Source organism: Mustela nivalis, assembly GCF_964662115.1.
Source record: "Mustela nivalis genome assembly, chromosome: 5".
Classification (NCBI taxonomy): Eukaryota; Metazoa; Chordata; class Mammalia; order Carnivora; family Mustelidae; genus Mustela; species Mustela nivalis.
In genome coordinates this window covers 129,149,915-129,165,890 of record NC_139024.1, presented here as the reverse complement: position 1 = coordinate 129,165,890, position 15,976 = coordinate 129,149,915, and the positions used below count along the sequence as shown (strand labels likewise).

General features: G+C 40.3%; 1 long non-coding RNA gene across 1 annotated transcript in view; it reads right to left on the bottom strand.

Annotated features, from left to right (window-relative positions):
- Window positions 1–13,983, bottom strand: part of LOC309865616 — a 115,986-nt gene extending 102,003 nt beyond the window's left edge. The window contains exon 1 of the long non-coding RNA XR_014312199.1: window positions 13,954–13,983. This is a non-coding gene — a long non-coding RNA (uncharacterized lncRNA). The remainder of the gene's footprint in view (window positions 1–13,953) is intronic.
- Between the last annotated feature and the right edge of the window lie 1,993 nt (window positions 13,984–15,976).

Below are 15,976 nucleotides of genomic sequence, written 5' to 3'. Positions count from 1 at the left end.
TTTGAGCACGGTAACAATCAGTCACATTATGTTATAATGATTGTCGATATCTTTAAAAGCCTTGTCAAGTTCCTTTTTGAGCAACCCTCACCCCACCCTTAGAGAAATTTATCTGTGGTTCACCTCTATGAAATACCTCATTGTTGTTGCACATTTATAATAGCCAAAAAAAAAAAAAAATCTTTTTATTAACAAAGTGTTCAGAAGAGGGCGCCACTGTAAACAATGAGAGTTTTCACTGCCTGGATAATTTTGTTGGAGAAACAGCTGAAAGTAATCAGGTCAGACATAGCCAAGGGCTGGAGGGATTTTTAAAATTACAAAAACCGAACCAAATCTAACCAAAACAAAAATCAAAACCAATGGCCAAGATTTCAAGTTTGCTACTAAAGGCATGACATTCTCCTAAGATATGCGAGTGACTTGACCAATATATTTATATATTTATATTTGAAGAAGGAAGTATTTGATGCAGCAAGTCCACGTTGATTAAAAATTACCAGATATGGGGTCTCCTGCATGGCTCAGTGGTTTAGGCCTCTGCCTTCGGCTCAGGTCATGATTTCAGGGTCCTGGGATGGAGCCCCACATCGGGCTCTCTGCTCAGCGGGGAGCCTGCTTCCCCCCTCTCTCTCTGCCTGCCTCTCTACCTACTTGTGATCTGTCTGTCAAATGGGTAAATAAGATCTTTAAAAAAAGAATTACTAGATATGAAATACATCGAGGGTATGGGAAGGAAAATGATTTCACCTGATCTGACTAGGAAGTGGTTGAAGCCTGAATTAAAGTGCTATAAAAAGAGTAAAGACCTGGGAAATATATTGGTAAAAAATCCCTAGACAAACAGCAATAATAACTGGCTGCCCTTTATTGATCCAGATCCTGCGGTAGGCAAAGAAGAGCTGGTTTTAGTCAGAGGATGATCTCCGTTTGTCTTCCTGATCTGGCATTTCCTGCAAGCCAGGCATGGGGCTCTGCACTAGAGCTGCAAATGCTGGGGGCCCTCACTGTCCCTTTTCTCTTCTCAGGGGGACAACGGGCATGTCCATGGTGCAGTGTGACAGGCTTTACCACAGGGAGATAAAAGACTGCCAAGGGTAGGTTGGAGCTGGGAAAAGCCACTTAGGAACAGATTTTCAGGGGAGGTGATAGACAAGGGCAAAGCGAAGAATGAGGATGAGTGTGTCAAGTTTCAAAGTGTCAGGAGGCAGCACAGTGCATTCGGGAAACTACAGCAAGTTCATGACAACCGACAGCTGATCTGGCAGCATCACCTGGGGATGGAGGCTGAGCCCCGGGGTTAACACTGGGGGTGAGAAGATTTGTATACTATGGCGAGGAGGTTAGGTACTATACTGTGGGGGCACAGGGACTACCGGAGGATTTCACATATCAGAATCGTAACCATAATAGAGTATTTAATTGCATCCTAGCTTTCATCAAGTGTAAGATGCACTATAGTTTATGTTCGAGTAAGAAAGTGAAATGCTGTCAGTTAAACTAGGATATGTCATCAAGTGCAAGGTGATTGCCACCTTAAGAGATATTAAAATGGGGGGGGTGGAAAAATCTTAGAACTATAAATTGTGGTACTAGAATAATTAAGAAAAATAATACAAGAACACTTGGATCACCAAAAAAATTTTTTATTGCTTACCATGTGCCCCAAACTATATTGTCCCCCAAAATTTTATACATTTGATAGGTCAGATATATATAAAATTACATTTAAAGTTTAAAAAATATCAGCAAATATTTTCATTTAAATGCAAATTTCAAAGAAAATCTACTTTTCCAAACACGACTTTTTATCCTATTGTTTTTTAATTTTGTCGACAACTGATAAAATGTTTAGCGAGACTTTAAATGTTTGATTGAAAAAAATGATTAATAGATGTAGGTTCAAATTATTATATTCCATTAAAAATGATTTAGTCTTTGATGAACATCTGCTTGGTAATATGTTGTATCCAGATATAGTAAATTAATGACATATATAAAATTATAGGGAAATGACACATTCCGTTCCATTATGAGTAGAGCTTTTAAAATGCTATTTGTCACAACCTGTCATCTTGTCATTATGTAGCATTATGTAACATTTAAAAAATGTATACTCTTCACTTTGAAGTCTTTTAGAAATCTAAAATATGACTTTCTATGGTTTGTGTTTCCATATTCCTTTATTGCCAGTTTGAACAAATCCACATGCTTGGATTCAAAGGTAATAAATTCCTCTTATTTGGAAAAATGATGTTTATTTTTGTTCTCTCACCCTTAGCAGGTGGTTTCATTTTAGCACACTTCAGAGTTATAATTTCATGCTTATTAAAAACATTTATTATGATCTACGTAGATGATGAAATTTTTATTTATTAAATTATTTGCCAAAAAAATCTGTTATTTTTAAAAATGTATTTCCTTCGAAGGGTTATTTTAGAGCTTTCAGAGAGGATCTAGGAGTGTGGTATTATGCAATTTTTAAGTAGGTATGAAATGGTTATTTATATGATTGTTTCTTTAAGGCTTATGTATATTGTCCATTATATGCTATAAAATATTTTGAAAGTAAATTTAAGGTATGTTTTACATAGTTTATTTTTTGGAAAAAAATATTGAAATGACTTATGAAATTCAGTATACTCTCAACATTATTTTTTTCTGAAATTTACAAATTGTCTACTGAACCTATTATATGGCAGATATTTTTCAAAGTGGTGGTATCATGATATATGCCAACAACAGTTTAGATTTTTTGTTGCTTCTCAATCTAGCTCAGACGAAGTACAATTAGCCTTTATAATTTTAGCCATTCTAATAGATATGTAAGCATGCCTCATTATGATTTTAATTTGTATTTCTTTAATGTCTAAATGTTGAGAAATTTGTCATGTGCTTATAAGCCATCCATATTCTTTTGGTGACATGTCTCTGCAATAATTTTCTTCACATGTAAAATTGGATATTCTGTTTGGTTATTAGTAAGGTTTTTTATTTTTATTCATTTTTTAATCATCAGAGTAGATGTCCATTATCAGATATATAATTTGCAAATCCTTTCTCCATCTTTACGGTTTCTGAATGGAGCTTTGATAGCTGTGTCTTTCAAGAAAGTGCTACTTCTTTCCTGGTACACGGAGGAATGACTAGAACATTATCAATGTTGATCTTTGCAAAGAAAATCATGGCTTAAGATATATGTAGTATGCGGTTGTTGGGAGTGTTCTGTAATATCAAGCATATCTAGTTAGTTGATAATTTTATTCAAGTCTTACATATCTTACCAATTTGATGACCATTTGTCTATATAATCTTAAAATAAAGGTGTTGAAATTTTTTTCCATTTCTCTTCTAAGGTAGAAGTTATGATTTTTGTTCTTAGTTTTTCCCTATATATCCCCAAATCTGTTATTAAGTATTAAAAGTCAAGAATTATTATACTCCCTGAGTAATTCATCCTTTTACTCTTCTGTGTTTTTGACTTGATCTTTATGTCTGATAATGAAATTTGCTTTAAAATCACTTTTCATTATCTTGATATAACCACCAAAGTTATAGTGTGATTAGTGTTAATATAGCATATTTTTTCTTTTATTTTTAAAGCACTTCTATATTTAATCCTGACAAAAAAACAAAAAAGCTTTTTAGCTCTGGAAGCACATTTCTAAATTATCTTTTTTTTTTTAAATGAAGCAGTAGCAATTTTTGTTAAGGGACCTAAACTGAAAGTAGGTTTAGAAATTTATTTATTTATTTATTTAGGAAAATATTTTATTTGGTTTATTGACAGCAAGAGAGAGAAAGAGAGAGAGAGAGAGTGGAAGCGCACAAGCGGGGGGAATCACGTGCAAAGGGAGAGGAAGAAGCAAGCTCCTTGGGGTGCAAGTAGTCCCATGCAGGGCTGGAGCCCTGTACACTGGAATCATGACCTCAGCCAAAGGCAAACATCTGCTTAAACAACTGAGTCATCCAGGCACCCCTAGAAAATTAAAAAAAAAAAAAAGACCTTTTAAAAACATTTTGTTTCTTTCTTTTTTTTTTAATATTTTATTTCTTTGACAGACAGAGAGATAGGAAGAGGAACTATAAGCAGGGCAGAGGGAAAAGGAGAAGCAGGTTTCCCACTGAGCAGAGAGCCTGATGTGGGGCTCCATCCCAGGACCCTGGGATCATGACCTGAAAAGAAGGGACACTTATGGAGGAAGCCACCCAGACACCTCTTTCCTTTGTTTTTAATATATGGCAACTGATGCTTCCCAGCCACAAGGAGCATATTACCCATTGATTAAATCTTTGATAACAACCTATTTAAAAAGGTGTGTAAATATATACTTACTCAGATTTATACACTTTGTGTTTTCTTCATAGTTTTCGGCTGGACCCCATGGTGACAACACTGCTTTCAGCCTTTGCCTTCCCATCTTTTGATACCAGGTATTTGGTCAGCAAAGCAAATTAGTATCAAAATTAATAAGCCCTTGGCACCATATCTCTGGAGCAGGGGTTGCTCTTAGCCAAGGCCCAGAGCAGTTGACCTCCCCTCACTAGTGCTATAGCCCCAAGGACTAGGTCCCTGCCACCAGAACTCAGTCTTACATGTTATGCTAAGCAGACGAAACCAAAACAGGAAAGCTCCAACAGCTTTCACTGGCATGCCTCATCTCCCACTCCCAACGACGTCCAGGCAGTACCAGATGCCAGGGAGGGGTCTTGGTCCAACATATGGGCGGGAAGAAAGTAGCCACGAGCAAGTACCTGCCTCTCTGTGCCTTTCTTTCATGAGCAGGTTGTAAGGAGGAGGAAGAGGAAGGGGAAGAGAGGTGAACTTCAGGGGGTGAAGGCCTCAGGTAGGCAGCTGGCTCCTGCCAGTAGGAAAGGGACAAAGGAGAAGGCAGTGAGTCTTGCAGGGAGGGTGGGGGGTAAGGGTTACAGCTTATGACGGAATCTGGACAGGAGTAATAGGGATACTAGTCATTTGAGTCCACCATTGGCAAGCTGGGCTGGGTGTCAGGGCAGATAGGCTTCCCTGGGCAATGGCACATGAGAGAAGGTGGAATTCTTCTCTGAGGAGCAGGTTGAGCTTCAGGTGTTGGGAAAGCATAGACAGTATTGTTCCAGGTCCAAGGACAGGTCCAGGTACTCCTGGTTAGAAGTCAAGGCCACAGTATGATCCAGGTCTTCTACCAGCAGCTTGAAGGAACCACATGCCAGCCACCCCTCATTATTGTGTATAACTCTCTGGTGCACTTATTGGCTTATCCATCAAATGACTCCTTCAGCAGCTTGAAAACCACCTCCACAGGCACTCCAGGATATGGGAGGCTTCCAGATTGAAGATTTTGCACAGGATCACCCCAAAAGACCAGAAGTCACTCTGGTGGATGTAGCTCTGGTCAAACATGGCCTTAGGGACCATCCACTTCACAGGCAGTCCACTGTTGGTTGTCTTTTTATAGTAACTGATGTGGTGACATCTCTGGCAAGGCTGAAGTCTGAGATCTTCATCATGTTGTCCTTTGTCACCAGCACTTCCCTGGTGCCAGGTCTTGGTGTATGCACTTCTTGGAGGGAAGGTACTCCATGCCTCAGGCTACCTGATAGGCACAGGATACCAGGTCCTTGGAGGAGAGTTGCTCTGCTGCATTGTGGCTGATATTGTAACAGTACTCCAGGTCAGGAGGCCTCTGGGCCTGCAGGTACTCCTGTATGTTGTCTTTGGAGGCATATTCCATGAGAGTGTACGAAGGACCATCCTGTGTGCAGAACCCAGCAGGTTGATGGTGTCTTTGTGCTGTCCAATCATCTTCATCATCTCCATTTCTGAGATTAGGTTTAACAGGTCTTTCTCTGTTGCATCTGACTTTAACATCTTCACAGAAACTTTAGTCAAATGGTTGGATTTGTCTTTGTCCAGCCCAATGGCCTCCTCCAACACCACCTGCCCAAAATAGGCCTGTCTTAGGGGTCTGCCTAAACTGCCTACAACCAGCCTGCCTCAAGGCAGTTATGAACTCTAGATTATCCTCAAAAACATTACCACAAGCTAAAAATTCTCTTCACTAGGTCTCTGTCGCAGGTCTAATTTTCTTATCTTTCATTATTTATCTTTTTCCTAATTCTTATTTTCAGTATAGTTTATTTTGCTTCCAGGTGTTTCCCCTGGTTTCTGTATGCTGTTTCATAGGGAAGAATTATCCTGTCATAAAATTATTTCTTGAGCATTCACTATATCTCTCAGTTAAAATGGGTTCTTTTATGGTATTGATTCATTTGAGTTTTCTCAAAATGGGAAGAATTTTCAAAATGGTGTTTTCCTCAAGGTTCAGAGTATTTCTTCGCCTCATCTTTAAGCTTTTTGAAATTCACTTTACAAATTCTTTTTTTTTAATATTTTTTTAAATTTATTTATTTGACAGAGAGATCACAAGTAGGCAGAGAGGCAGGCAGAGAGAGAGAGAGAGGAGGAAGCAGGCTCCCTGCTGAGCAGAGAGCCCGATGCGGGACTCGATCCCAGGATCCTGAGATCATGACCTGAGCCGAAGGCAGTGGGTTAACCCACTGAGCCACCCAGGCGCCCCCACTTTACAAATTCTTGTCCCTCTTTTTATCTTTTTAAAATAAAATGTTTTATTTTTACTATTTTTTTATTTGAGTATAGTGATATTCAGTGTTACATTGGTTTCAGGTTTTCAATATCTCCATACATTATTCTATGATCACTATAAATATAGCCACCATCTGTCACCATATAACACTATTATAATATCATTGATTATATTCTCTACACTGTCCCAGATCTCTTTTTAAAATCTCTATTTTTTATGTTTTCTGTTATTCCAATATTCAACCATCATTTTACATGGTTACTTTAATAAAATATGCCTGATTACACACACTTTGCTGAAAACTATAGCATTTGATTTATAGTAGTCTTCTTCTTCCTCTTTTTTTTTTAAATTAACATATAATGCATTATTAGCCCCAGGGGTACAGGTCTGTGAATCGCCAGGTTTACACACTTCACAGCACTCACCACAGCACATACCCTCCCCAATGTTCATAACCCCACAACCCTCTCCCTACCCTCCACACCCCCCGGCAACTCTCAGTTTGTTTTGTGAGATTAAGAGTCTCCTATGGTTTGTCTCCCTCCTGATCCCATCTTGTTTCATTTACTCTTTTCCTGTCCCCCAAGCACCCACATTGCACCTCCATTTCCTCATATCAGAGAGATCATATGATAGTGACTTCCTCTGGTTGACTTAATTTGCTAAGCATAATACCCTCTAGTTCCATCCATGTCATCACAAATGGCAAGATTTCATTTCTTTTGATGGCTGCATAGTATTCCATCTTATATATATATATACCATTCATTTGTTGATGGACATCTAGGTTCTTTCCATAGTTTGGCTATTGTGGATATTGCTGCTATAAACATTTGGTGCACATGCCCCTTTGGATCATATACTAGTCTTCTTTACCTCTATCAGAACCCCAGGAAGCTTTATTTATTTATTTACTCACATAAACACATGATCCAACACAACGTTTTTTGTTGTTCAAATGTATTATAATGTCTTACCGCTTAACACTATGCTTACTGTTCTCTTTCACTGTCTGACTAAATCCTCATCATCACTATGCCACTTAATGACAAAGAACAATTGAACTTAGAGTTTTCTCCATATCAGGGAATGAAGACTCCACCCTTCTGTTTGTGCAGGTAAAATAAATGTTGATATTGTCTGTCCTGCACATACCCCATCCTGTTCACCGGAATATTCACCATCAAAATATATACAAAATAAAAACCATACCTCACCACTTCTATTACCACCCAGCATGCTAAAAACACCATCATATGTTCCTGAATTATTGACTTGATTGATAGCCCCACTTCCACACATACTGCACTCCTTTCTCCCTGCCAATTTATTTTGGTGCAGCAACTTAACCTAAAAATCAAGTCAGATGATTTTATTCTGCTGTTGAAAGTCTTTTGGTATCTTCCCCTTTCATATTAAATAAAAACTGAAGGCGTTTCAATGTACTAGAAGGTCATACATCAATATGAAATCTAGTATAACTAAAAGTTTTTGGTTTTAGTAGCATATAAATCAATTTAGAAAAATATATGTATTTGAATATAAGATAAAGTTTTAAATTATTTGGCAATAGTAAACTAAACTTTTTTTTGTAAATTTTTATTTTCTAAAATTTCATTGAGCTCTTTTGCAATAAGAAACAAGTTACAAAAAATTAAGGTTTATTTACCCCAATTCAAAATTATTAGGAATATAATCATAGAGGTTGAAGTATTTAAAATATTGAACCCAAAATATTTTATTAGGTAAATTCATGAATGCTGAGCATTCACTGTGAAAATATACTAATACTATTGATAGACTGGTAGAAGCCTAAAATCAAATATTTATTAAATATTTATGTCCATATCTTTTCATGGCTTGGTAATTCATTTCTCTAGCATTAAATAATATTCCATTGTTTGCATGTACTACACTTTATTTGACCTTTCCCCTTCGAATGATATCCTGGTTGCTTCCAAGCTTTTGTCAGTTATGAATAAAACTACTATAGACATCTTTGTGAGTATAGATTTCATCTTTTTTGGATAAATACCAAGAACTGCTACTGCTGAATCATTTGGCAAGAATATGTTTAGTTTTGTAAGAAACTGCCAAGTTGTTTTCCATTCTTTATTCTCAATAGACATGGAAGAACATTCCTGTTGCTCCACATCCTCACCAACATTTCATGTTCTGTTGTCAGTGTTCTGAATTCTGGGTATGTACAGGTGTCTCTTTTTTGTTTTAATTTGCATTTTCCTGATGACCTATGATGTGAAGCATCTTTTTATATGCTTATTTGCCATCTGTAATATTTTCTTTTGTGAGGTATCTGCTAAGGTCTTTGGCTCATTTTTAATCAGGTTTTTTCCCCATTGTTGAGTTTTAAGGGGTCTTTGTGTATTTTTGATTAACAGTCCTTTGCCAGATGTGTATTTTGCAAATTTTTTCTCATAGTCTGTGCTTTGCCTTTTAATTCTCTTGGCATTGTGTTTCACAGAGTAGACATTTTTAAATTCAGTGCTTGTGCTTTTGTAGCTAAAGTTATTGCCAAAACCAAGGTCATTTAAATTTTCTTCTATATTACCTTCTACATGTTTCATGTTTAGGTTTATAATCCAATCTGAGTTAATTTTTGTGAAGAGTGTATGATATCTGCCTGGATTTATTTTATTTTATTATTTTATTTTATTTTTATTTTATATTTTTACATTTAGCTTCCCCATTACTCCAGAACCATTTGTTTAAAAGATTGTATTTTGCTCTCTTGTATTGCTTTTGCTTTTATATTAAATATAAAATATAATTGATAATATATATTCTGTTCCTTTAATCTAGTCTTTCTGTGGTATTACAATATCTTGCTTACAATTATCGTTATGGTCAACTTTTTTTAAAAGATTTTATTTATTTTTTTGACAGAGAGGGAACACAAATAGGCAGAGAGACAGACAGAGAGAGAGATGAGGAGAAGCAGGCTCCCTGCTGAGCAGAGAGCCCAATGCAGGACCCTGGGATCATGACCTGAGCCGAAGGTAGAGGCTTAACACACTGAGCCACCCAGGCGCCCCATCGTTATGGTAAACTTTGAAGTCAGTCCTCAGTCTTTGTTCTCCTTCAACACTATGTTGACTATTGTGAGTCTTTGCCTCTTCATATAAACTTTAAAGTAAGTTTGTTAATATTAAAAAACAAAGAACTTGCTGGAATGCATTAATTGTATAGATAAACTTGGAAACCAGTGACCTCTTGAGCTTAGCAGGAGATAGACCATGGTCATCAGTTGTCACAGTGGTGCCTCTGGCAGAGCCTTTTACAAATCCCTAGGTAAAATGAGACCTCAAGGATCTGAGAGATGTCTAAGAAGTACTTGATACATCCCTTGGGTATGGTTTATTGAAGTGTCCACCTGTCTGAAAGCTTGGAAATCTAGATAAGGGAGGGAAAATTAGTGATGATAAAACATATCAACAAACATGAATAAATTTTGTAAAACTAATTGTCATGCCTCATATACAGTATGACCAACAGAGGGACAATCAAAAGGAAAGCATCAGTTATGTTTATTGTGAAATTTTTTAATTCAAAATAAAGCAATGTGAGGGGAACACACTATGAGAAAATTACCATTTTTTAAATGGTAAATATCTTACCAAATGGAATTGGTTTTATATTCTAAGTAGTATATTAACAGTAAAACATTGGGGCGCCTGGGTGGCTCAGTGGTTTGGGCTGCTGCCTTTGGCTCGGGTCATGATCTCAGGGTCCTGGGATCGAGCCCCGCATCGGGCTCCCTGCTCCGCAGGAAGCCTGCTTCCCTCTCTCTCTCTCTCTGCCTGCCTCTCTGCCTACTTGTGATCTCCGTCTTTCAAATAAATAAATAAAATCTTTTAAAAAAAAAGAAAAGAAAATTAAAACATTAAAAAATAAATTTTTAATTTTAAAAATTATGCAATTTTTAAAAAAGGCTAAAAATAGCAGAACCATTTTTCTTATAACTGGAAAATACATTGTGTATATATCTATCAAAAATAACTTGTCATGGGGGCGCCTGGGTGGCCCAGTGGGTTAAAGCCTCTGCCTTCAGCTCAGGTCATGATCCCAGGATCCTTGGATCCAGTCCCACATTGAGCTCTCAGCTCAGCTGGGTAACTGCTTCTTCCTCTCTCTCTGCCTGACTCTGCCTACTTGTGATCTCTGTCAAATAAATTAATAAAATCTTTTATAAAAAAATTTTAAAAAAATAACTTGTCATGTCTGGAATCAGGAGCATATGGAAAAAAATAATATCTGAGGACAATACTTCTGCCATGTTTTGTGCCTTGTTAATATTTTTAAACAGTCAGGCAACTTTTAGCTTTATTGAAATACCTGCTAAGATACCAGCAGTGCCTTTTGGAGCCCTATGACTATAAAAATTAATTGCAAATATTCAAAATGTTTACTATGGTGTCACTATTTAGGGCCACCACCAAGTATGTTTCAGAAGTAAGCATAACTGTTACTATTCTGTAAGGCAAAAGGGCATATTTTCAGGAGTTCCATCTGCTGTACTAGGAGGTGAATCAAGTAATGATTTTGTCTATAAAATAATTCACTTTTCAATCTAACATTCCTTATTCCACATTATAATAATAAAAACTAGGAGGAGACTAAAACAAACAAACAACTACAACTACAACAACCAGCTTTTCCTTCAGTGGAAAAGTAAATATAACCTTATGAGTAGCCTGAAATTTATTTTTAAATATTTTTAAGATAAACGTTTTTGTTAGAAAACCATATATTTTATATTACTAAGAAATAACAGGCAAAGTTTTATTAACTTCTATAGAGTCTAGTTACTTCTGTTTATCTATTAACTCATCTCTTTTTGAAGTAGAACATGATCACACCTATTGTATCTACCCAAGTTTGTATGCTTTGGTTATTTTATGTTTGCTATTTCCTTGATTAATTTTTACAATATTTGATACATAATAGTATCTTTAAGTCCATCTATGGTTTCACAGAATTTGTTTGAACTTCATAAAAATGTACCATACTTTTTGCACTGCCCTTGTTTTACTTCTCTATTAACTTTCCAAGATTTATTCACTTTAGAGTGTGTAGCTATCATTTATTTTTATTCCTCGATAATGCTATGTTTACAAATTTGTATTTATCTGTACTTTTAAAATTATCTTAATTATAAACCATTTCTCATCTCACGTAACACTCATGTTACTTCTACACTTATCAGATATTATGTAACTGAAAACCACAACTCAGCAACAATATAGCACCATTTTTCAAAATTAAATGGCTTACCAGAATTCTTTAATTCTATCCTTTATTTGTATTAGATGACCCTTTATTCTGGTATTTGGCATTTTTCATATGGAGGAAAGCTTATAAATTGATATTCCATAAATAGAAGGAAGAATGGCCATATGCCTATATATCAGGTGTCCTGTTTTCACTCCCTTTGTGGAGCACCTACCCTGGAGGTCATGTAATAACCAATGACCAAAAAACAAACAAAAAACCCAAACATCCAGGTCGAAGTGCCATCCCTGACTGGAGATGAGTAGACTGCTCAACAGATCCTGGGCAAGCATCTCAGCCCAGGCCTGTGCTGGGGAAGCTGGAGCTGGCTTTGGGCGCAATCAGGAAGCCAGCAAACTGACCGGAGAGTGCAGCCACGGTGAACAGGACTGATGATCTTTTAGCAGCCAGGCCATGCGCGGACACCCGCTCAGGGAGCCAGGCTAGGAGGCTGCCCAGCGCCTGAGCTGGCAATGCTTACAAGCCCCCTGGGGCTTCGCCCCGCGCCCCAGCACCGGCCTGGCCTCAGGAGGGAGGGGGGCGGGGCGGCGCAGAGAAGGGGCTTTGCTAATTGCCAAAACGGGAAGTGAGCTCGCTGAGGACTCAGGAGGGATGGGGGCGGGGGCGGGTCGAGGGCGGCCAGGAGAAGGGACTTTGCTAATTGCTGAAGTGGGAAGTGAGCTCAAGGAGGATGTGGCGGAGAGTCTGGGAGGAGGTGGAGCGGCTGGAGGAGGAGGGGCGCGCAGCGCCGCGGTGCTGTGCTGCGGCCCAGTTGGGACTGCAGGACCCACCGGACTTGCCGCCCATGCGCTCCCGTGTGAGGTCCTGCTGTCCCGCTCCTGCTGCCTGCTGCCCCTTCCCGCCCCAAGGCTTCTCCTGACCACCCTCTGTGCACAGGTAAAGTGACACCGCGCCTCACCCTCACCTGGAGCAGAAAGCGGGGGACGCGACCTGGGGGCGGGGAGGGGGGTTGTTGTAACCCAGCCTCCCGGGAACACCAGGGCACCGGGACCACCCCGGACGCTGGGCAGAATCCGGGTCCGCATGGGGTCGGGCTGGGGACAGCGCCTTGCGAGGTGCCCCCCGCCAGCGGGCGCGCTAGCCCCCATTATTCGGAACCCCCACAGCGTGTGCTGAGGACCCCCTTCCCTCCCCCGCCGTGGCCCCGCTGCTTTTGTTCTGGACTTGGGATCCCAGGTGGAAACTAGTCCCTCAGACCTCCCTGGCAGCAAGGAGGGCAGGGAGGGATTCTTGGTTTTCTGCCCTGGCTCTTCCTCTCTCCCCATTCAAAAGCCTTCCGGCTTCCCTTTCCTCTCCTCATTGTCAGTTTTATTAAATGGTTTTCGTCTGCATGTTGACCCGAAGAGCTATTTTATGAATGAATATCCAGGAAACTGAGTCGGAGCCCACCTGTGAGAGCCCACCTGTAGAGGCCTTTCATTAGAATGGTCTCTGGTTCTAGCCTCAGTTCAGAATACTGCATGTATCTGAGGACCGAGTCCAGATGTTTCTTTCATCTCTGACTTGAATTTGAAATCCTCCTCAGACTTCAGCTTCCAGGATTTCTCCAGTCCTTGCTCTCCCACTGTCTTGGTGGGGATCCGCCATGAGTGTTGAACCCAGGAATGAATGAATGATATATACCCCAGATCGCTGGGGCTTTGTCTTGTTTTGCTGAGGTTGGAAAGGCTTGGGCGAGACCCCCTGTATGCAGATACAGAGCTGCATGCAATTGCTTAAACGTGTTCCCCACTTAATTGCTTGGGCATTGAACATTTCGCCCTTAACCTGGGGCTTGAGCAGTTAGGAGGAGACAATCTGGAGGTGAATCAGAAGATGGCTGAATCCACATGGTGGTGGTCTGGGTTTGGGAGATTTTCCTGGAGATTCAAACGAAAGATCTAAATTCTTCCAGTGGGGAGTGGTAAACATTTTATGGATGGGAGATTGAAAATAAATGGTCTGGTTAACCTTTCCCTCCCCCTCAAAACCCATGATTTGAAAAAACAAAAAGGGAAGTGAAGGGAGAAATCCTCCCACTCCCATCCCCACTCACCTCCATAGCCACCTCCTCTTCCAAGAACCTAACAGACAAGGTGCCAAGAAGTGTTAGGTACCAGCAGTGGTCTCAGATCTCATTCAAGGATCATGGTGAAAGGCATTCAAAGAGATTGTGGGGGCACAGGGATCCAATTAAGGGGGACAAGTTTAAGGTTTGCCTGGTCCCCTAAAAATTAATGGCACTAGAGAAGATGAGCTTTGGGAACTATAGCTTAATGGATACAATGTGTAAAAAGCTTCAGTGAGTCATGGTGAGAAGAGGCCATGAGGGCAGCAAATACAGTCTTAGATGATGTTATTAATAGCACTACAGGCTCTAGATTTCCTGTGGTGGCAAGACCAGCCCAGCCAAAGTGGATACTCACAACCTGGAACAGAGGGTCTTGGAGATCCCAGCACGTGAGGTATGATGAGAGGGTAAAATGATAGGAGGTGTCCTTTGGAAGGACTGTCTCCTTGACTTTAAAAGGGAGAACCCAAATCTGTAGGTGAAATCTTTTTGGCTACAAAGAGGGCCGAGGCCTCCTAAGGTCAAGGTCTCCTCGTCACTTGCAAAGATGTCGAAGAACATATTCAGACATTTCAAAGATGTCCTCTTATCCATCGGTTCCCACTCTGGAATTCTATCAATAAGGTGAGAGTTCCTCTAGTTGAAAAAAAGATCTAAAATGACGTCCCTTTCTCATGTAATTTCTGTAACCTCCAGGACACACCCACCTCCCCCTTCCAGCTCTGTAATGAAGCCACAGCTGGTGCCAATTTGTGGAACTCCTTAAAGGCTATTCTCCATTATATACCCCCTGACAAAGTTCCCATGCTCCCTCACCTGATTTCCTGCACTCACCTCCCACCTGGTGTGTTCACACCTGCAAGTGCCTTTTACCAACCCCTTTGCCAAAAGGCAGCCAGAGTGACCTTTCAAAGACCTATCAGTTCCTGGCATTTGTCTCCATAGAAATCTGCACTGATCTTCTAACAAATTCCCAGTCCTCCAAAGGCACCCATAATCCTCCCATCAGTCTCTTCATACCCCTCCAACTGACTGATGCCTGTTCTGCCCCATCTCTCTGCCCTTCAACCACACTGCCTCCCTCTTCCTGTGGAGACCCCTCATGGTGCCTGCCTCCAAGCACAGGTGATTCCCATTGATGGGAAGACCCTCTTCCTCTCCCCCATCTCCCCACTCCAGTTACTCCCACTTATTCGTGAGCTAACTAGCCCCATGGTACACACTCTCCATGCAGCCTGCTCTCTCTTTTCTAGCACTGGCCTCTGTTTCTAGCTGTGGTTGTGTCATGGATGTCCCTCCCCAGCCAGCCTCCAAGCTCTCCTTCCCTTTAGCTCCAACACCTGACACAGTGCCTGGCACGTAGTAAGCCCTGGCTAGCTTCTAAGAGCCTCACTGAGGGACTGAAAGCATTTTAAAAAGGTCACCACGTAGGCTCCAAACTGTAGGCAGAAAAAGCTTTGCCTGGATTGACATTTTAGAGACGTATTCGTCAAGTTGGATGTGTTCACTGACTTTACCTTGTAAAATTTAAAAAAAAAAAAAAAGGACCTCTGTATCGCTTTGCATCTAACGAAGGCACATGTATACTATTAGACCACGTTATGAGCTTAATGGAAGGAGACAAGATGTTTTCGCTAAGAAAATGTATAAGACTGTTGAGGTCAAGTGGGAGAAAACAGTCCGTTTGTTGGAGCATTGCTATCTTACTCTATCACAGCCACTCATAAAAATCTGACACGGGGTGAGTCAGAATTGTCTGTTGGAGATGAGTTAGATCTGGCTCATGTTCTTACAGACATGAAAGCCAGGAACGAAGAAGGAGGCTTTGAAAGCCTGGGTTGAGGAGGCGGTTTGGTTCACTGCAATGAGCTAAGTGCCCAGGGCTAGGGGCAGACATGCGGGCCTGTGTCCTTCCTTTGTTCTGGGGTCCCTCTTGCACCATGTGGTGAGGCTGGTGGCTGGGAGCAGCTCAGGACAGGACCCAGTGGCATCTTACCTCTCTCACCCT